This window comes from Triticum aestivum, chromosome 2B, assembly GCF_018294505.1.
Source record: "Triticum aestivum cultivar Chinese Spring chromosome 2B, IWGSC CS RefSeq v2.1, whole genome shotgun sequence".
NCBI lineage: Eukaryota > Viridiplantae > Streptophyta > Magnoliopsida > Poales > Poaceae > Triticum > Triticum aestivum.
This window is the reverse complement of record NC_057798.1, coordinates 16,744,080-16,766,536: the sequence shown is the minus strand read 5'-3', so window position 1 is coordinate 16,766,536 and position 22,457 is coordinate 16,744,080. Positions and strand designations below refer to the sequence as shown.

At 43.8% G+C, this 22,457-nt stretch overlaps 1 pseudogene; it reads right to left on the bottom strand.

Annotated features, from left to right (window-relative positions):
• Window positions 1-323: 323 nt before the first annotated feature.
• On the bottom strand, window positions 324-7,131 carry LOC123039990 (indole-2-monooxygenase-like; annotated as a pseudogene).
• Between the last annotated feature and the right edge of the window lie 15,326 nt (window positions 7,132-22,457).

Genomic DNA, 22,457 nt, shown 5'->3' with positions numbered 1-22,457 from the left:
GGAATTGACCTGATTGCCGAATCTTCATACAGGGCACTCGTCGGAGGCCATCCTGAACTGAATGTGGATGAAAAATACTCGGTAGATAAAGAGGACTCAGCAAAAACCATGCCTCTCTCGCAGCCTAGCATTTGGCACACAAGATCCACATTTTTTTTATTTTTTTCCCGAAAAGGAGGATGACCCTCCCGCAGCCTAGCATGATGCACACAAGAGCCGCATGGTGAATAGGGGGGAGGAGGCTATTTCTTGTATTGCAATATAACAAGCTACTACTCTTGCATGGTGCTGCTGATCAATCTCACATAGTTAAACAGATCCTCTAGGCCAAAGACCTCTGTCATATCAATGTCTCAAGACAACCACCGCTAAAAACTTTCTTAATAGATTTACAACAAGCAGGAATTTCCCTTTATTTTTTTTGCAACAATATAGCAGTAAAACAAAATATTCAACTTATCTTTTATTCTTGCATCTACTTGAATGATTTTGGAATTAACAGTAGCTTATCCTTCCGGCGCACGGTTAGCCCAAAGACCTCTGTCATATCAATGTCTTTCCTCTCCACCCTTGGTGGCAATTCCCATTCAAAATGGTACATGAGGTTTGCCAACATAAGCTCAAAATTGGCGATCCCGAGGTTTATACCAGGGCACATCCTTCGTCCTGACCCAAATGGCAAGAATTTGAAATCATTCCCCTTGAAATTGACATCCACATTGCTATCTTCATATATAAATCTTTCAGGTATGAACTCTTCTGCATCCTGCCAAGAGCTGGAATCTCTACCAATGGCCCATACATTGACAAGCACATGTGTCCCAGCAGGAACCATGTACCCATCGATGTTGCAATCAGCCATGGCAAGGTGTGGAGCAAGGAGAGGCGCAACAGGATACATCCGAAGTGACTCCTTGAAGACTGCTCTTAAGTATGTCATCTTGTTCATGTCGGTTTCGGTTATAGCTTCTTGTCCCCGGGGTACGATACTCCTCACCTCAGCTTGTAGCTTCTCCAATAGGCGTGGCCTCCTCATCAACTCGGCCAAGGTGAAATCTAGAGTATTAGCTACAGTGTCTGCTGAACCGAAAAATACATCCTGTGGATATTAATTAATTAGGATAGTATAAGATATATATAAATCAACATATATAATTTGGAAGGTACCATTTGTACTTACTGTCAGGAGAGCTTTCACTCTCTCTCTCTTGTGAGACCATACTCATGCTGAGCAGACAACAGAATATCTATGAAATCACCATCCTTTTTATCAAATATTGACTTGTCCATGCTCACACGTTCATCGATCAACTTATCCAGCAAATATGCCCATCTACACCTCACTCTCTCAGCCTTTGCACAAACCACCCTCTTAAGCACTCCAACCCTAGCCAATGTTGGAAAGTACTCCTCCAAGTTGAATCCTCCTAGTATTCGTGAGGTATCGTCAGTGAGTTCCCGAAGGAGCTTGCTCCATCCTTCTGTCTGAAAGGACTTTCCCAACACGATCCGACATGCCATGTCATATGTGAATGACTTGAGAAGCTCACTCATGTCCACTACACCACCTATTGCGGCGACCTCCTTAATCTTGGTCATCACCAAGGTCACCTATAATGACATACATATTAAAGTATGAGAGTAGCTAAAATTTATGGCATTATTAAGGGAGGGAACATGGCAGTCAATTTTTTTCATTTCATTTGTGATGCAATTTAGTACATTTTGTTATGATAAGAATGATAAGTTCTTGATAAAAAATTACCAACGGGGTTCAACAATAGAAGACCATTTAATAAATTCAGACATACATGATGGTAAAATACTGATTAATTATAATACCTCGCTCCCAATGTTTTTAGAAATGTAGAATCTCCTAATTAGTGGATGTTGTCTATCCGTGGGTTTATTTAGAAGGCCGTCTTGTGGGCTCTCACCCCTTTTCTGTGTTATCGCCGCTCGTGAGTAGGATGAGGGTCTCCTTTATGGATTTGTTAAGCCATGTCCTTTCTTCTCGCTATTTCTCAAAGATCCACCTTTGTTGTCACTAAGCTGGTCATTTCGTCATCCAACATTGCCTATTGCTAGAACCTCCTCGTAGTGTACGACTTCACCGTCTTCATCGGCTCTTGTGCTTTGCCCCTAGACTATGGTAGTTTTGGTGAGAACACACCCCCCCCCCTATGTTATAAATAAATGACATTGTAACCTTGGAGTTGAAATCCTCTTTACCCCCGCCACCGCCCCAAGGTAAGATAGTTTTGGTGAGCTCACACTCCTCTTCCCTATGTTACCAATAAATGACAATGTAACCTGCTTGGAGTTGATATCCTCTTTACCGGCATATCACCACAGTTCGACATTCCCTTGTATGTACCATTTTTTTTTGACACTTGGTTTGCAGGTTCGCCCTTTGATGCTCAACAACTCCACTTAGTTATATTTGATGCTGATGGTGTGTGTGTGTGTGTGCGCGGGGGGGGGGGGGGGGGGGGTAGGGGCAAGTTAAAAAGCAGAACCAGTTTCCTTCCAAGTTCATTTTTGTTCCGACGAAAAGACTTTTCGCAGAAAATTAGGGAAAAACTAGGAAAAGTGTCCAAACTCGACCAACTGCAAGAAGCCTGTCAAAGGCCCAATACATATTGGGCTGGGTATGTTTCAAGATATATTAAGGAAGTACAACCTATATTATATGTACCCACATAATTTGATGTCGACTTTTTATACAAGTTGGCAGAACCAGCGATTGAAGAAATGAACCAGTGAAGCCATCGAGCAACCGTTTCACTCACTCTTCTAAACTATGGTTGGGGAGAGTAGGTTGTATTAAACTATCTATTCCTAATGATGTTAAGTCCATGCACTCACTAATCCCCCGGCTGAGGTCACATAGCATTAATGGGGGCTTCAAATGAGGTAAGATTATCATTATGATGACTATAGCTATCCCTTCAATGACGCTGACGTAAGGATCATCACGTTCCCGCAATTATGCTAGGATGTTTTGTTCAACTCCATAGGTCTCAAAATTAACTTTTATTTCATCCCTTCTGCGAATTTAATTAGCAATATCTTAGTTAAAAAACATAAGACACTGTCTCATCGCACCTCTAAGGCAATTGTTGTTTGAAATAAAGAAATAACACCTCTTTATGACCTATCCGTGCACTTAGTTAAAACCCTAGGTCAACCCAAACCCCGTCAACTCCTATTCGCCTCCTCGTGCAGCTTCACCCACCAGCCCTCCACAATGTCGTAGCTTCATCAAATGATTTAAAAGAACAATAGGTGTGGTGTTGTACACTACAATATGGGATGGATTTTCGTCTATAATAACAAGGAAGCCTCCTCGGCCCTTCCGTAAGAACAAGGGGTAGTACAAGAATAATGTCCTGCTGTCTATCAACTACGCCTTTCAAACTGATCTTAAGCCCTAACTCACCTTCCATGGAGGAACCTCACAGGGAAATTGACGTTGGGTTTTTGGGAAATTGGAGATGGTTAGCAACAAAATAAAAGAAATAACACCTATACAAGCCATCCATCCGTGCGCTACTGGCTTAAGAGCATGTCTAGTAGTACCCCTAAACCCTCAAACCCTAAAAAATAACCGCTTTTTTCCGGGTTGTAGCAAAAAAAAAACGCAAAGACTAGAACCCCTAAACCCTCAAACCCTCAAAAAAAAGTAAGGGTCCAACCCTCAAACCCAATTCCAATCTATAGAAGTGAGGGTTGGAGAGGGGCACTCGACCCCATCCCGCACTCCCTTCCCCCGTCGCGCGGGAGGGAAATTTCCCGTCCCCAACCTCCCGCCTCCTCCCTCCCAAGCCGCCGGCCGTCGTCCGCCGCCAATCCGGCCGCCCCCCGCCTCCCCTCGACGAACGCCGGCCGTCGCCGGCTGCGCCACACTCCCAGCCGCCGGATCCGCCGTTCCCCGCCGCCTCCCGCCCCGCGCCCCGGCCGCCGGGCGCCCTGCCACGCGCCCCGCCCCCCGGCCTCGTTCCCCGCTGCCTTCCGCCCTGCCTCCTCTCTTCCACCTCCCCTAGCCGCCGCGCCCCGCCCCCCGGCCGCCCGCCTCAGCCGTCGTTCCCCGCCCCGCCTCCTCTCTTCCACCTCCCCCAGCGCCGCCCCCGCCCCCAGCGCCCCCCGCCCCCAGCAGCCAGAGCTCTCCTAGCCGCCGCGCCAGAGGCCAGGCGGGCCAGAGGCAGCCGCTCCGCCGCCCCGAGCTCCCCGCAGGTATGCCTTTTTTTTTCTTTCTTGTTGTTTTATTTTTTTCCTTTCTGATTCATTGTTGGCACTCACAATTTATTGTATTGTGTAGATGGAGGTGAACAACGACAACATGAACTCGTTGTCCGATTCGTTGGGTTGGTCGTCATCCGACGATTCGGACATCGACGAGTTGTTGCAAGACAACGACGTCGAGATGATGAGCCTCCTCATCGACAAGCAATCATTTGAAAACCGCGTGAAGCTGATGGATCAGAGCAGAGGGTCGAAGATGGGGCGAGTCACCATCTACCGGAACCGTGCTCTCGGACACGAGCATTTGATGGAAGACTACTTCGCGGAGGTACCTACATACCCTCCTCGTCTCTTCCGCAGAAGGTACCGAATGCGGCGTAGTTTTTTTGTGAAGATTGTCACTGATTGTGAGGCCGCCTCCTATTACTTTAAACGTCGTAGATCCGCCGCCGGTATCATGGGGTTTAGTGCATATCAAAAGATATCGGCGGCAATGTGGGTACTCGCTTATGGCATACCCGCGGATTATACCGACGAGTATCTTCGCATTGGGCAAGATACAACCACGGAGTCACTCCGTAGGTTTGCCAAGTTGGTCATCCGGTTGTACGGTGAGTAGTATCTTCGGGCACCAAACGAGGAAGATACAAAGAGATTAATGGAAATGAATGAAAAAAGGGGATGGCCGGGGATGCTAGGTAGTCTTGATTGCATGCATTGAAGGTGGAAAAATTGCCCAAAGGCATGGCACGGAATGTATTGCGGTAAAAGCCGTGATGCTACCATTGTGCTTGAGGCCGTAGCATCTCAGGACACATGGATTTGGCATGCATTCTTTGGGTTGCCGGGAACACTCAATGATATCAATATCCTCCATAGATCTCCTTTGTTCAAAAGATTAATTTCTGGGGATGCTCCAGCTTGCAACTACAAAATCATGGGCAATGAGTACTCAATGGGATACTATCTCACCGATGGCATCTATCCCGAATGGGCAACTCTTTGAAGTCCATCAAGGAGAAAAATGGGGTGCCCTTAACAAGAAAAGAGGCTCATTTCACCAAGGCACAAGAGGCAGCCCGCAAGGATGTTGAGAGAGCTTTCGGTGTTTTGCAAGCAAGGTTTGCCATAGTTCATGGTCCAGCTCGGTTTTGGGACAAAAAAACCTTGGTGAACATCATGAAATGTTGGGTGATTCTACACAATATGATCCTAGAGGATGAGAGAGGGTTAAACCTCCCTTGTTTCTATGACAATGTTGGTACCCGTGTGCAACCGGAAAGAAACCCTTCTCGCATACACGCTTTTCTTCAAACACATCGTGAGATTGAGGATGCAACCACTCATGGTCGGCTCCGGGATGATCTAGTAGAGCACCACTGGCAGTTGGATGGGCGGCGCATTGGCCCATGATGTATCTTTGTTTTACTTTTCTATGTCCTATTTGATTCGAACAATTAGTGTAATTTGCTCAAACATTGTTGTAATAATTTGAATGATTATTGTTTTATTCGGTGTTGTAATAATAACTAGAATGATTATTGTTTTATGTCAAATGTGATGGAATTTGTGATATGTCATATGATGAAATGTGATGAAATGTGTGATATATGAAATGACAGTTTTAAAGGTTGGGGTTGAGGCAAAGACTAGAACCCATCAAATCCAACCCTTAAAACAGTTTAAGGGTTGGGTTTGAGGGTTCTAGTCTTTGCCCCTGTTTTTCAACCCTTAAAAGTGTTAAAAACTGGCACTTCTCAACCCTTAAAACTTCTATAAGGGTTTGAGGGTTTGAGGGTTCTACTAATAATGCTCTAAGTACCCGGTCGACCCCTCTCCATCACTTCTATTTTCAAAAAAAAAAGTAAAAGGAACATATCAGCCACCTCGTGCCAATTCTCCACTGGCCCTCCACACAATCGTGTTGTCAACAACTGATTTAGAAGAAATAATAGTGTAGTGTTGTACACTATGGACGGCTAGCAATAATACTATACTGTCTACTTACAAGTTGTGTGAAATCATTTTGAACCTCACATTCCCAAGCATTTGGACATACTCATTATAAGTCATTCCCTATATAACATGTTCTCTTCTTTAAGCTATTTAAAATCTAGATTTGTCCTAAGTCAAAAAAAATTAAGTTTATCAAAGTCTATAAAAATATATCAACATCTACAATGCTAAACTAGATTAATCATCAAATGTATATCGATACTATATGTTGTAGATATGAGCACATTTCCCTTTAGACTAGGTCTGAGATTAAAATATTTCGACCAACACAACGTGAAAACGGCAAGATCATTAAAATTACCTCCTCTGTGGCGGCGTTGCGGGAAGAATGCACTTTTTTAACACTCAACACATGGTTCGTGAGGATCTTCTTCGCCTGCCGCCAGTGCTCGCCATATGGCGCAAAGGCAACGTCAGATGGGCCGTACAAGATGATGTCGGGGAACATGGAGCGGGGCCGTGACGCAAAGACGTGGTCGTGCGTGCGCAGCACCGCCTCCGCGGCACGCGGCGACGACACGATGAGCGTCTGCACGGCGCCGAGACGGAGGAGCATGAGGCCGTCGCGGCTGTGCCTTGCAGCAAGGGCACGGAGCGAGATGTGCGGGAGAGAGCCAACAAGGTGCAGGTGCCCGATGATGGGCAGTGCCGGTGGAGAAGGCGGGAGGCGGCTTTCTCGCTGCTGCCTTTTCCCCGTCTTCCCATTCGCAGTGAAGCAATAATAATGCAGAAACAAGAGGAAGAGCGGTAAGAGGAACAGAAACCATGCCCGCGGAAGCATCTCTAGCATGACGAGACCTGCCATGGGAAATTATTGTCTAGCCCAGCGCTTTGTGGAATGCTGCCGGAAATGGTTCTTCTTAACCAGCTTAGTTTATCATCACAAGCTCAGTCAGTTGCTTATAAGCTAGCCAGGCTGAGTACAAACTCTGCGTTGCACTGCACTGGGAGCAATTAGTTAGGCGCAACGTAGCTTTCATTTGATTCGATTTAGACCTGAGAGAAAGGTTTCAATGCTTCCTTAAACAAACTACTACAATAACTCCATCCTGATTTACTGCTAGATACATTCATTTGATTGACAAGTAATCCAGATGAAGGAAATACTTTATTATATTTCTTTGCGGTAATTTTTAATGATTTATTCATAAACTGTCGTCGTGACAGTGCAAAGAACACAAGAAAAAAAGAACTAGATACAGTTCCTTAGACCTCCCAGCGAGGATGACAGTTACTGGAGCAAGCATTGTAATCCCAATACATTGGCTGAAAGATTATAGAAAGTTACTCCCTCCGTCCCATAATGTAAGACGTTTTTTCACACTAGAAATGCTATAAATTTATCTAAACATCATTATAATTCCAATAAATAGTTCCAGCATGACATTAATTTTGTATAACTAGTGTTAATTATCACAGTCACGGACACGGACATTTGCGGGTGTGTTCTCCAAGGCTACGTACACATGACCATGTGCTGCCGACACACAAGTAGCCTCCATGTGTGGAGGAGAATAGTCAAAGCAACGTCAGTCATTGGCACAGTCCGGACCATGATATTTTCGCGAATACATACAAGGCTGTCACAGTGGCAAAATCCGAGACAGAGACAGAGACCCCGTCTTGTAGCTAGCTGCGATTATCACCGTCAGTCCGTGACGGACACTCGCACTGGCCGCCAATTTTTTTGTTTTGACCCTTTTAGCAAATATTTTGAGAATCTGACCCTAGTTTTATATTGTTTTAAAATTTGACACGTTTTCTTACCGTCATTGGTCCTGGCGGTAGGGTGAGACATCCTACCGCCTGGGACCCTGGCGGTAAGGCACTAATCCACGTCAGCAGCCTCAAACGGCCGCCGTCCTCCTCCGCCCCCCTACCGCCACTGTCCCTGGCGGTAGCCTGTATAACCTTAGCGCCATGGGCCCCGGCGGTAGCATCTGGATACTTAAAAGCCCGCGGGCCGGTCGCCCCACCCCCTTCTCCCCACCCAACCGCCCGAAGAACAGAGGAGTTCTTTCTCTCGCCCCTCTCTCATCTCTTCCACTCCCCACTTTGGATCTTCTTTGTTTTTTCACCGTTTTTGCGGATCGAGATGGCCCCGAAACGAGAAAAGTAAGCTCCTCCGATCCCTCCAATCATGTGGACGTTATTTTTTTTTTGGATGTGATGAACCTTGGTGATGCATCTCAACCATTTGAACCTTGGTGATTGCATCTTGATATGTATTTACTTATTTTTGAACCACATGATGAACCCTAGTTCATGTTCATGTTGAAAAAATGTTCATATTCTTATTGAATGATTGAACTCATAGGTTTTTTTTGATGTGATGAACCTTTGTGATGCATCTCACCCATATGAACCTTTGTGATGCATCTCACCCATATGAATCTTTGTGATGCTTATGCTATTTTAATTATGCCTATGCTTATGTTTATGCAATTTTTTTAGGAAGCCACCTCTTGCGGACGACATCGACACTAAGTATACCATGCTTGACACTGCGTTCAAAAAGGGTCATCATGCCCGTTTCATCGAGAATGGAGTGGTAATTACCATTTTGAAACCAAATTTTTCGAGTTGATGAAAACAAGTTGCTCATTATTTGATTCTTCATCTTGACAGATGCTCCCGCCACGGCGGATGAGGGGTCAGAAGACGACCGTTAAGATGGAGTACTGAAAGTGCAACTGATCCCTGGATGGTTTTGGTAATTCTTAACAACATATAGCTAATTGAACTAACGATCTTTCAAGATAATCATTTCAGAAAGTTCAATAATTGACATGGCATGGACTGGAGATGTGGACCCCTCAAAATGCAAAGGATACATTTTGGCAACAAGCACAAGACTTTACATTTTCAATTTAAGTGATTCAAGATCACATTGAGTCTATAGGAAAACCAATACTATTAAAAGGGGATGATGTGTTGCTTAACGGATTACTTGCTCAAAATGCTTAGTGATATGGTCCAAAACCCTCAACCACTTTCTCACTTCCACATACGTCCTAAACCTAAAAGTCAAATTTGGCCCCACTGATTTGATCTATCCGGCGCCACTGAGTTTCTTTTGACATAGCCACTGCCACATACCCTAGTTACTTCGGTCTCACCGATAGGGATCTCGGTCTCATCGAGATGGGATTGCAAACTCTTTATTTCCTTTTTGTAACATTTCGGTCTCACAGAAATGAGCAAATCGGTCCCGCAGAGTCTATATTGCAAACTCCCTATTTCCTTTTCGTAACACTTCGGTCCCACGAAAGTGAGCGAATCGGTCCCACCGAGTTTGCCTGACCAACCCTCTGTGTACCTATTGCTGAAATTGGTCCTACCGAGTTTATGCGATCGGTCACATCGAGATTACGTTATGCCGAAATCCTAGCATGTCGGTCTCACCGGGATGACTATATCAGTCCCACCAAAAACTCTAACGTTCATATTTTTACCTGGACCGGTCTGACCAAGTTTGCTGATTCGGTCCCACCGAGTTTGGGAATCTGTGTGTAACGGTTAGATTTTGTGTGAAGGCTATATATACCCCTCCACCCAGTCTTCATTCGTGGAGAGAGCCATCAGAACAAACCTACACTTCCACTACTCATTTTCTGAGAGAGAACCTCCTACTCATGTGTTGAGACCAAGATATTCCAATCCTACCATATGAATCTTGATCTCTAGCCTTCCCCAAGTTGCTTTCCACTCAAATCATCTTTCCACCATAGCCAAATATGGGAGAGAGAGTTGAGTGTTGGGGAGACTATCATTTGAAGCACAAGAGCAAGGAGTTCATCAACCACACACGATCTATTACCTTTTGGAGAGTGGTGTCTCCTAGATTGGTTAGGTGTTACTTGGGAGCCTCCGTCAAGATTGTGGAGTTGAACCAAGGATTTTGTAAGGGCAAGGAGATTGCCTACTTCGTGAAGATCTACCCTAGTGAGGCAAGTCCTTCGTGGGTGATGGCCATGATGGGATAGACAACGTTGCTTCTTCGTGGACCCTTCGTGGGTGGAGCCCTCCATGGACTCGTGCAGCCGTTACCCTATGTGGGTTGAAGTCTCCGTCAACGTGGATGTAGGATAGCACCACCTATCGGAACCACGCCAAAAATCTCCGTGTCAACATTGTGTTTGCTCCCTCCAAACTCCACCCATTTACTCTCTTGCAAGTTGCATGCTTTACTTTCCACTTCCTATACTCTTTGCATGCTTGCTTGAATTACATTAAGATTCCTTGACTTGTGCTAAGTTGCTAAAAAATGCCAAGAACTAAAATTTGGAAAAGGTTAAGTTTTTATTTGGTCAAGTAGTCTAATCACCCCCCTCTAGACATACTTTCGATCCTACAAGTGGTATCAGAGCTTTGGTCTCCATTTGCCTTGATTTCCATAGCTTTGGTGATCATAGCCTTGGTTTCACAACCTTGGAGAGTATGACATCTAGCAAGGGAAATTACCACCATAGAGGTCCTTACTTTGATGGTACTAATTTTTCTAGTTGGAAACATAAGACGAAAATGCATATTTTCTTGAACATAACCCTGCCGTTTGGGCTATTGTGTGTATTGGCTTGCAAGGTGAATTCTTTGATGGGAGAGAACCAAACTGTGAGGCTACCGCGGAAGAAGTGGAGATGTTGCAATACAATGCTCAAGCTTGCGATATCCTCTTCAACGGATTCTGCCCTGAAGAATTCAACAAAATCAGTCGTCTTGAGAATGCAAAGGAAATTTGGGATACTTTGATTGATATGCATGAAGGTACCGACTCCGTTAAGGAATCCAAGTTGGATGTGCTCCAAAGTCAACTTGACAAGTTCAAAATGAAGGATGGTGAAGGTGTCGCCGAAATGTACTCTAGGCTTGCTCTCATCACAAATGAGATTGTCGGCTTAGGAAGTGAAGAGATGATCGACAAATTCATCATCAACAAGATTTTGAGAGCCTGGGATGGAAAATATGATACCGTGTGCACATTGATCCAAATGATGCCAAATTACAAAGATCTCAAGCCAACCGAAGTCATTGGAAGAATTATCGCTCATGAGATGTCACTCAAGGACAAAGAAGAGCTTCACAACAAGTCTAGTGGTGCTTACAAAGCCTTATGTGATGCTCCTACTTCATCAAATGAGAAACAAGCCTTCAATGAAGAATTAAGTTTAATGGTGAAGAAGTTCAACAAATTCTACAAGAGTAGAATCAAGGAAAGAAGCTCCAAGTCAAGGTCCTACAATGACAAAAGATCTTCTAGTCGTGAGCAAAATTGCTACATTTGTGGAAGACCCGGACACTATTCCAATGAGTGTACGGCTCCCAACAAAAGAAGAGAAGACTCACCTAAAAGAAGAAGCAAAAGGGAAGAATCACCTCCAAGAGAGAGAAGGAGTAGAGATGATCGCTATGACCGAAGAACCTCTCAAAGAAGCAAGGATTCAGAAAGGAAGGACAAGTCATCAAGGAGCTACACAAAATGAAGACATCAAGCACATGTTGGTGAATGGGTACCCGGCTCCGACTCCAACCACCACTCCGAGAGAAGTTATCACTCCGACTCAAAATATAATCAAGATGAAGGTGTTGCCGGTCTAGCACTTGTGTCAACCAACTCCTATGACATATTTGACTCACCTAATGAAGGAATTGGACGATGCTTCATGGCTAAAGGTCCCAAGGTATCACACCCCGAGTATGTTGATTTCAATAGTGATGAAAATGATTTGCTAGGTGATGATGATTTACTTGTTGATAACTCTAGTGATGAATACTATGATGATAAACAAGATAAAACGAATGACAATGGCAAGAAGGAGATTGAGGTTAACTAAAGAAATAAACACTCTTAAGTTAGCTCATGAAAAACTACTTTAGAAGATCATTGAGAACTTTTAAAGACTCATGAGAAGTTACGCTTCGGAAAGCTCAATCTTGAGCAAGAACATTGGTTCTTAAAGGCTATCAATGATGATTTTCGGAAGAGAAGTTCTTCTTACATTGCCAAGCGTTTACCCTTGTCTACGTACATGCCACTAGTAAAATCTAGCAACAAGAACAAGAAGGATTCTTCTTCTAGTAGTAACAATAATCATGCTAAATTCAATATTGTTGCTTCTAGTAGTTCTCTTGATTCCACTAATGATTCTCTTAGCCATGTTACACTTGAGAAAGAAAATAGCTTATTGAAGGGAATTATAGAGAAAGGTGTTTACAAAAGCCTTACCGGAAGTAAGCAATTTGAGGAAATTGTATGCAAGCAAGGAAGGCACCGGAAGAATCAAGGTGTTGGTTTTGAACGAAAGTTCAATGCCAATGGAGTTGAGTGGGAAGAAGATCAATACCCCAAGACGAAGTTTGTTCCTCAACAAGAGAAGTACGACCCTACTTCCTTCAAGGGGACACAAGCTCAAGATGATCTTCCACCACAAGACCACAAGCTAAAAGGCAAGGGCAAGCTTCAAGAACAGATTGATGCATTTGAAGATGCTCCGAAGGCTTTGGTCAAGTGGGTCCCCAAGACTACCTCAAGTTCTACTTCATCAAGTCCATCTACAATTCCAAGGATTCCCATCAAGATGATGTGGATCCCGAAGAATAAGAACTAGAGAGTTCTTGAGGGTGACTCTGCCAACATACTTTACTCATACTCATTTTGGCAATGACAAGTGCAAACAACTTCTACATCTTGCACTAGTTCAAGGTGTCACAAACCCTCTTGTCGGTAAGACAAGGGACAAGGTAACACTACTAGGAAAATGCTTATAGGTAGACATTTAGTAGTAGCGTTGGTTAGATACCCCACGCTACTGCCATTTAGTAGTAGCGCAGGCCAGCACCAGCGCTACAAGCGCACGTTAGCAGTAGCGCTTGATTTCAGGGCCCGCGCTACTGCTAATGGGCCACGCTCCTGGCTCCCGTTGTAGCTTTAGCTATAGCGCTGGGCCCCCTCCCCCGCGCTGCCGCTAAGTCCACCTCTTCCTCCCGCGCCGGCCCGCGCACCACCCCTCTCCCCTCACACACACTCATACGCTCACACCACCAGATCGAATCTCGTCCTCGATTCAGCCGCCGCCCCCGCGTCCTACTCCGGCCACCCTCCCCGACACCGGCCCTCCTCCCCTGCCGGCTGCCCCCCCGCACCGGCCCTCCTCTCCTGCCGGCCGCCCCCCCCGCACCGGACCTCCTCCACTGCCGGCCTCCCGGCCGCACCGGCCATCCTCCCCCGCCGGTCTCCCCCCCCCCCGCGCCGGCCCTCCTCCACCGAGAGAGGTACTCCTCCCGCCTTCCTCCTCCTCCCTTCCTCCCTAATTATTTTGAATCCTAGTTGAAAAAATGTAGGTTCTTAGAATAATGTAGGTGTTGTAGTTAAAATTGTAGGTGTTTTAGTTAAAAATGTAGGTTCTTAGAATAATGTAGGTGTTTTAGTTGAATTTTTAGGTGTTTTAGTTAAATTTGTAGGTGTTTTAGTTAAAAATGTAGGTTCTTAGAGTAATGTAGGTGTTCTTAGAATAATGTTGAATTTGTTTTAAGTGTATTTAAAAGAGTTTTAGGTGTTTTAGTTGTTTTAGGTGTAGTTAACAGAATTTTAGGTTGTTTAGTTGTTTTATGTGTGGTTAAAGCAATTGTTGTTATTTTTTAGTACAATCAATTTTTCCTGTTATATGCAAATTTGAAGTGGACATGTCATATTTTGAACATGTCATATTTTTCCGAGTGGCCTATGTTTTGCCAGAAATGTCGATTCGTTTACGTTCTGGCAAATTTCAGGCGCTCGATTGGTCCTGTTTTTAGCAAAGGTCATGCCAAATTTTGCTAAAGTGTTTATTAATTTTGTTTTCATAATTAAGCATTTTGTTCTCGACATCGACGATGCCTATCCCGCATCCTCGTCGTCGACTCGGCGGAGGACTCCTGGTTGAGCCAAGGGGCCATGTCTGGGACTGGGCTCCGCCGGGCTGGTACTGGGTTGTGCTACCTTCTGGTGAGCGCAGCTTAGTGAGGAGCCAGCCCGTCGTCGACCCGGAGCTTCTTTGGTGGAGGTCACATGGGCCTACATCGGTGGAGAGGCTTGAGTCCCCCGCGCAGGTGGTGCAACACCGTGTCACGGAGGAGAACACGCCCGTCCAGCGCTACTTGGTTGAGTTGGCGAGCGGCCATTTCTCCAATACCTGGCAGTTTCTTTGGGGATCTCACCGGAGCTATGATCGGGTGATGGTTCCTTCTCTTTGGGTGTCCACAACGGCACACTGAACCTAGAGGAGCTATTATTCGAGATGTATTAGTGATATTATATGATGATCTTTGCTACAAACTACTATATATGTATTCGATGATGGCTTATTAATTACCTATTAGTTATTTGCTTATTGAATGCAAAAGATGAGCGCGGTTTGTGCTACAAACTACTATATATGTATTCATGATGGATTATATGATGATCTGTGCTACAAACTACTACAAACTACAAATTTTAGGTGTTTTAGTTGTTATATGATGATCTTTTCTACAAACTACTACAAACTACAAATTTTAGGTGTTTTAGTTGTTATATGATGATCTTTGCTACAAACTACTACAAACTACAAATTTTAGGTGTTTTAGTTGTTATATGATGATCTTTGCTACAAACTACTGTATATGTATTCGATGATGGATTATTAATTACCTATTAGGAAATGTCTGACGTCGAAAGAGAATTCGCTATGTGCGTTTACTGCAAAGATAAGCGTGGTATGTGCGACAGGCCTCACCTGGTAGAAGGTCGACGCTTCAGCATCAAGCTTCAAGAGACCTTCGATGTTGATACGGTACGCAACGATGACAAGTGTTTTTTGTTATTTTTGCACGACTTCTCTGCTTCTTCAACATGTAATTTCCGTCTTTTACAATTCGACTAGCTTATCCCATGCATGCAAGACGCTATGTCTTGGAGAAGATGGGGTTTGAAGATCATGAAAGCACGGAGACAAAGATAATTCAACTAAGTACCCATCATGGTTATGATTTTGCTGTAAAACTATACAATTCTGTGAACTCATCCAATTTTGGTTGGCCGAATTGGGAAGCCCTTTCCAAGGCGTATGATTTTCATGAGGGTATGCTTCTCACCTTCGATCTTGGTGATCCTGACATCGACGAAAATGATATGACCATGTGGGTCCTTGTTGACACGCTTCCAGTTCTACCGATGTGTGAGTTTCTGAAACATATTTACTAAGTAATTTATATTGTTTATTTCAAAATATTTGACAGCTTATTTCCATTGACAGCTTATTTTCATTCTTCAAAAAATGTACGGAAGATGGTAGACAGAACCTACTACAAAAATGGTGAAGCACAATTAACTTATAAGGATAAAGATGGTCTGATCACATTTTTTACTGATCTTGATAACTACAATAGCTATTATCGAATTCCTCAAAATTATGGTCCATATGTGCCACTAGTGCACGTGGTGTGCTACTGTAACATCAATGGAGATATCATGGTAAGATTTTATACTATTACGACATCCGTGCATATTTTGCATAAATTTTTCTAAAACTAGACTAAATTACTAACTACACAGTTATTACTAAGTTTTTGAACAGAAAACCCCGATGGATTGTGCGCCTCATCTGATGTTGCCAAGAGGTCGCGTTGATGTTATGAGCTTACGGCCACCACGGCCAGGTCAGCCACAGTATCCACATCACTCCTGTCCATACCGGATTTCTAAAAGCGAGGAAGCCATGATAATAAAAGATTTGAAAAAATGTTTCAACCATCGTAGAGAGCTACTTGGAAGCAACATTGTGCATAGGCCAAGACTTGGAGACAGGATGATCTCCGTTCTTCATTATGGAGAGTTCAGTTTCCTTAATGAAGAGTCAATGCCTATCTTGTTTTATGATATTTTACCTAAGAGAGGGTAGGGTAGGTCCTATGAGAGGAGTAGCTCCTATGTAGAATGTATTATTATGTGCTATAATGTGTTATAGTTGATGAGGAGGATGAGGAGTTGTGATTATGACTAGTGACCAACTTGTTATATATATGATGTCTCATTGACAAACATTGTTTGGTGGTGATGACTAGTGGTAATGAATATGCTATTTAAACAGACTAGTTCATGATGAGTTGTTATTGTATAAAAGATATATCTGTTTAAACATGTACATCGCCAAAATATTAAAAAAAAGACATAATTGTTAGCAGTAGCTGTGTCCTAAAATCGCGCTACTAGTACTTGAACTTACCAGTAGCGCTGGTCTAGAAGCGCGCTACTGCTACAAAATAGTTGTAGCGCCGTAGCAGTAGCGCTAGCTCCCGCGCTACTGGTAGCAAAAAAACCAGTGCTACTGGTAAGCTTTTCTCTAGTAGCGTAACCTAGTGCTTTCATGGACATCATCATGTGTGTGCTTCACTCTATGTCTATGGATATCCTTGTTTGTTCCTTGTGGGACTAACCCATGTAGGTATTGAAAGTGCAACTCACTCCAATGGATTGCTTCAAATGATCTACATCAACAATGAGCATCCACATCTTCGATATCTACATGAAGTCATCATCGATAAAACCCAAGGTTAGTTCATCCCTCTTAGGGGGATATCACATCTAGGGGGAGCTTTACTCCAAGAATTGAGCTAAAGCAACTCTAATGGTGTGAACACAACAATGCTTTATGTAAAAGTGGTAACCCCATGATACGTCTCCGTCGTATCTATTATTTTTGATTGTTTCGTGCCAATATTATTCAACTTTCATATACTCTTGGCAACTTTTTATACTATTTTTTGGGACTAACATATTGATCCAGTGCCCAGTGCCAGTTCCTGTTTGTTGCATGTTTTATGTTTTGCAGAAACCCCATATCAAATGGAGTCCAAATGGCATAAAAACGAACAGAGCTTATTTTTGGAATATTTGGGAAATATGGGAGGAAGAATCAACGCGAGACGGTGCCCGAGGTGCCCATGAGGGTGGCCCACACACCCACTTCTACTGGGCGTGCCCCTGACACTTATGGGCCCCTCGTAAGGCGGTTGTTGCTATTCTTTTGCCGCAAGAAAGCTAATTTTCGGAAAAAAAATCCTTGCGAAGGTTTCAGTCCAATCGGAGTTATGGATCTCCGGATATAAAAGAAACGGTGAAAGGGCAGAATCCCAGAACGCAGAAAAAGAGAGAGACAAAGAGACAGATCCAATATCGGAGGGGCTCTCGCCCCTCCCTCCCATCTAGGGAGAAGGTCAAGGAAGGAGAAGAAGAAGGGGGGCTCTCTCCCCCTTTGCTTCCGGTGGCACCGGAACGCCGCCGGGGACCATCATCATCACCGCGATCTTCACCAACAATTTCACCGCCTTCATCACCAACTCTTCCCCCCTCTATGCAGCGGTGTAACCCCTCTCTTACCCGCAGTAATCTCTACTTCAACATGGTGCTCAACGCTAGATAATATTTCCCAATGATGTATGGCTATCCTATGATGTTTGAGTAGATCCGTTTTGTCCTATGGGTTAATTGATGATCGTGATTGGTTTGAGTTGCATGGTTTATTATTGGTGCTGTCCTATTGTGCCCTCCGTGTCGCGCAAGTGTGAGGGATTCCCACTGTAGGGTGTTGCAATATGTTCATGATTCACTTATAGTGGGTTGCTTGACTGACAGAAGCATAAAACCGAGTAAGGAGGTTGTGGCGTATGGGATAAAGGGGACTTGATGCTTTAATGCTATGGTTGGGTTTTACCTTAATGATCTTTAGTAGTTGCGGATGCTTGCTAGAGTTCCAATCATAAGTGCATATGATCCATGAAGAGAAAGTATGTTAGCTTATGCCTCTCCCTCAAATAAAATTGCAATAGTGATTACCGGTCTTGTTATCGATTGCCTTGGACAAATAACTGTCTCATGACAAAAAGCTCTCTACTAAAACTAACTTAGTTGTGTCTTCATCTAAACAGCCCCTACTTTTTATTTATGTGCTCTTTATTATCTTGCAAACCTGTCCAACAACACCTACAAAGTACTTCTAGTTTGATTCTTGTTCTAGGTAAAGTGAACACTAAAGCGTGCGTAGAGTAGTATCAGTGGAAGATAGGACTTCAGAGAATATTTGTTCTACCTTTAGCTCCTCATTGGGTTCGACACTCTTACTTATCGAAAGAGGCTACATTTATCCCCTACACTTGTGGGTTATCACCCCACTTGTGCTTAAACGATGAGTATGACCTATGATGAAATGTTCTGATTTGACTCCTAAGTCAATATACTCATATATAGATGACCTAGTCATCGCCAATTGCTTGATAGATGCTAGAGTGGTTGCGCATGCTTTGCCAAATATTTCATTTGCTATTTTATTGTGTGAGCATGTTGGTTGCATACTTTTCTCATTCGAGGACATCCATTTGTTGCTTTGATTGTTTGGAATTACTACTTTTTGCCAAATGGATGGACAAGAATGCCTAAGAACTCCCTCTAGCTATCTATGCTTTTCTCTTCTCAAACTTTATTCATGGTACGTCACAAAGTTTGATCTAAGTAAAATTCAAACCCTTTGTGTGAGGAGCACCCAGAGTCCCGTTTTGTCATAGACTTAAAACTTCCAAAACCTCTCTGTGTATTTCGGTCTGTCCGACTCCTCCATTTTGGTCACATCGAGTTCACTAGGTTGATCAAGTTTTCAATCTCAATGCAATCGATTAGAACATTTTGGTCTCACCGAGTTGCAGTAACCGCTTGTGATTCCGCGTCTCGGTGCCACTATGTTGTTCCACTCGGTCACACCGACAATGTCAGGATATATATACTGGCGGGCTAGAATTTGGAAATCACTTCAAAACCTCTTCACCCGCGCGTGTCCTGCTATGGCTCTCGGGTCTCCGGATCGTCACCTCATCGCCAGTGACCTCCCGCCGCTGGTCTCATCCGCCGTCAACGTATTTCCTCAGCTCCGTTGCCGCCGTAGTGAACTCATCGCCGAACTAGGGCATGAGTTCAATCCCTTGTGCATTCTTTTTACCTCCGATTCTGAGCACAAGGTCAATGCCATGTTCTTTACCACATATGAGATCAATCTATCCAGAGAAAACATCCTTTAGATTAGATTTGAATTGAAAATTTAGGGTTAGGTTTCTGCGGGACTCATCTCGGACCGACCGAATTGTAGGAATCAGTTCCACCGATTTGGCTTAGGCCAATGCACAAGTGATTTTCCGTTTGACTGAAAGATTCAAATCGGTGTGACCGATACCACGACTTTCTGAAACCCTAGCAAACTCGTAGTCACCGAACCGTGTCTCGGTCTAACCGATTCCACATGTTTAGATTCCAAAGTTGCTTCGGTGTCACCGAGTTTTTCAAATCTTTAGCTCCGAAATGCTTCCTATAGAAAAATAAAACTAAGTTTTTGACTTATTCTTTTTGCAAAAACTCTGCACTTTGTGATGCTCATCTACTCTACCTCATCTATATCTATTCACAGGGTCTGCTGTCAGTTTGCTTTGCCAGTATGTCTGACCAGAGTGATAGCTAGAACAAATCAAAAGAGCAAGTGATCATGAGTGAGGGCACTAGTCCCTCTAGCAGCTCTAATGATGGCAGCAGGAGCACTCCGAGTAATCTGCCCAAGGCAGCTACAAGGACGAGGAGGAAGAAGAACTCAGACTCAGAGAATGAGGACTATGTGGCTGTTGCGGAGGAAGTAAGCTCCAAGAAGAAAGTGCTGAAGAAGGATATGGAACTGCTACTGCAACAAAACCTGGTATGCACAAGAAGGAACCTGCCAAGAGAGTTCCTATGTCAAAGGCTAGAGCCTCCACTCAGGAAACTATGGTTTTCGCACTTGAGCCAAGATCTGGTGAAGTGCTTGGAAATCCATCTATGAGGCAGGATTCTGATAGTGAGGAGGAAGAAGAAGATGTTGCTGCTCAAGAACCTCCTGCCAAGTCTCAGAAGCTGATGGGGGATGCCATCAAGTATGGGGAAGCTCCTTCAAAGCCCAAGACAACCCCCAAAGCTCCAGCACAAGCTCCAAAGAGAACCACCAGGAACATACCTACAACAGAGAAGAGCAAGGCCCTAGTGCCTGAAGCTGCAGAAGATGTTGAAGCCCCAGTTCTTAGGAAGCTCAAACCCAAGATTCCAGACCATAATGACAGTCACCCAGTTGCTGAAAACATGAAGGAAAGAAAGGATGTTGGTCTCAGAAAATGGAGACAAGCAGATCCATATGTTGTGAGAAGGAGGACTGCAGTGGACTATAGGTTCCACACCAAAGAGCAACAGGATTTCTATGAGACAGTGTTGCTGGACAAGAAACCCATAGTTAGTGATATGAGATGGGTGGACTGGAAATACATTGATGCAAATGCTGATCATTTCCCAGGAGTGCATGAAAGCTTCAAGTCAAATGGTGTTGACGACTTTATTGGTCAGAAGCTCACCAAATGGAACGATGAGCTTATTATGCAATTCTATTCAATAGCTCACTTCTATCCAGATGGAAGGATTGTGTGGATGACACAAGGACAAAGACACCAATCTACAGTTGAAGAATGGCTAAGGCTCATAAATGCACCTGAAGAAGGAGAGAATGGCATAGATGTTTATGCTGAGAAGAAGAAAGATCACAACTCCATGGTCAATATGTATAAGGAAATTCCAGATAAATCCTTGGAGACACATAAGTTTCGGTCAGTCTACTTCCTGTTGTCTGGTTTGGCTAGCATAAACACCATATTGAGGCACACTCTGTTGGCCAAATCCATAGATCACAGGATGATCAGAGTCCATTCCATCAACATGCTGCAAATGTTTGATGTTGTGCCACAGAACTTCAAGGTCATGAGCTTGATTGTTAAGACAATCAAAAGGACATCAGCTGACCAAAAGAGATCATGTGGGTATGCTCCACACATCCAAGAGTTAAGCAAGGAGTGTATCTTTTGGAAAAAGAACATCTTCCTTTGTTGCCTGACTTTGAGGACAACACAGTTGTCATGGGTGCTGAAGATCCCACTTCAGTTGCAGCTCATGAGAAGAAGGAGAAAGGTAGAGCAGAAAAGGCAGCAAAGATGCCAAGTGCTGCACAAGCTCTGGAAGTCTTTCTTAAGTCAAAGCAAGACCAAATTGGATTTCTAATTCAAGCAACCTTGAGGATTTAGAAAGGACTAGCGACCCTGACTCACAACCAGGAGAGCTTGGAGAGGATCACTGAGACAAAATTCTATGATATGGACCTGAAAGTGATTGAGATACAGACAACAGTTGAAGAGCTCCAGGAGGAAGCACAAGAGAGGAAGGGCAAAGCAACTACACATGTGTTTCACAGAGTGCCTAGGGCACAAAGGTCTGTAGCAGTGCCAGTGCCAGTGCCAGACACGAGAGCAACAACTTCAGCACCTGTAGCCACAGCTCCTATTTCCCGTCCAGTGGCAACCCCTCCAGCTCCAACATCATCTACAGATGCATTCATCCTTGGAGTCATTTCAACACCTCCTTCTGAAGATCAAGCCTAGAGAGACATATAGCACTATGCATTTTTGAGCTTTTTGGTAGCTTGTTGCCAAACGGGGAGAAAGTGTATAGATCATAGGCTTCGGAGAGAGAGAGAGATTTGTCTCTTTTTGCTACTTATTCGATTTGCTTGCTTGATTGAGATATATTATGTCTCTGTGTGTGAGATACTTTGTATGATCATGTGCTTGATCATATCATACTTTATGCTTATGCTTGAATGATGACATTATCTATCTCTTGTATGATCATTCACTTTGCCTTGGTGATGAGTGCTTGTTTATTTATTATCATTTTGAGCACTCCACCAAGATGTATGTGATATGGAAGAGTAACCCATGATCCTAACAGATTGTGCATTTGCAGTCCAAAGCAAATTTTAAACAATGCACAAATTTAGGGGGAGCTCTTGCTTATCACATCTTCTCAAAGCGACAATGTACTTCATTCTTATTATCATTTGTCGAAACTTTGATCTATATGTTGTCATCAATTACCAAAAAGGGGGAGATTGAAAGTGCAACTTATCCCTGGGTTATTTTGGTAATTCTTAACAACATATAGCTCATTGAACTAATAATCTTTCAAGATAATAATTTCAGAAAGTTCAATGATTGGCATGGCATGGACTGGAGATGTGGACCCCTCAAAATGCAAAGGATACATGTTTGCAACAAGCTCAAGACTCTACATTTTC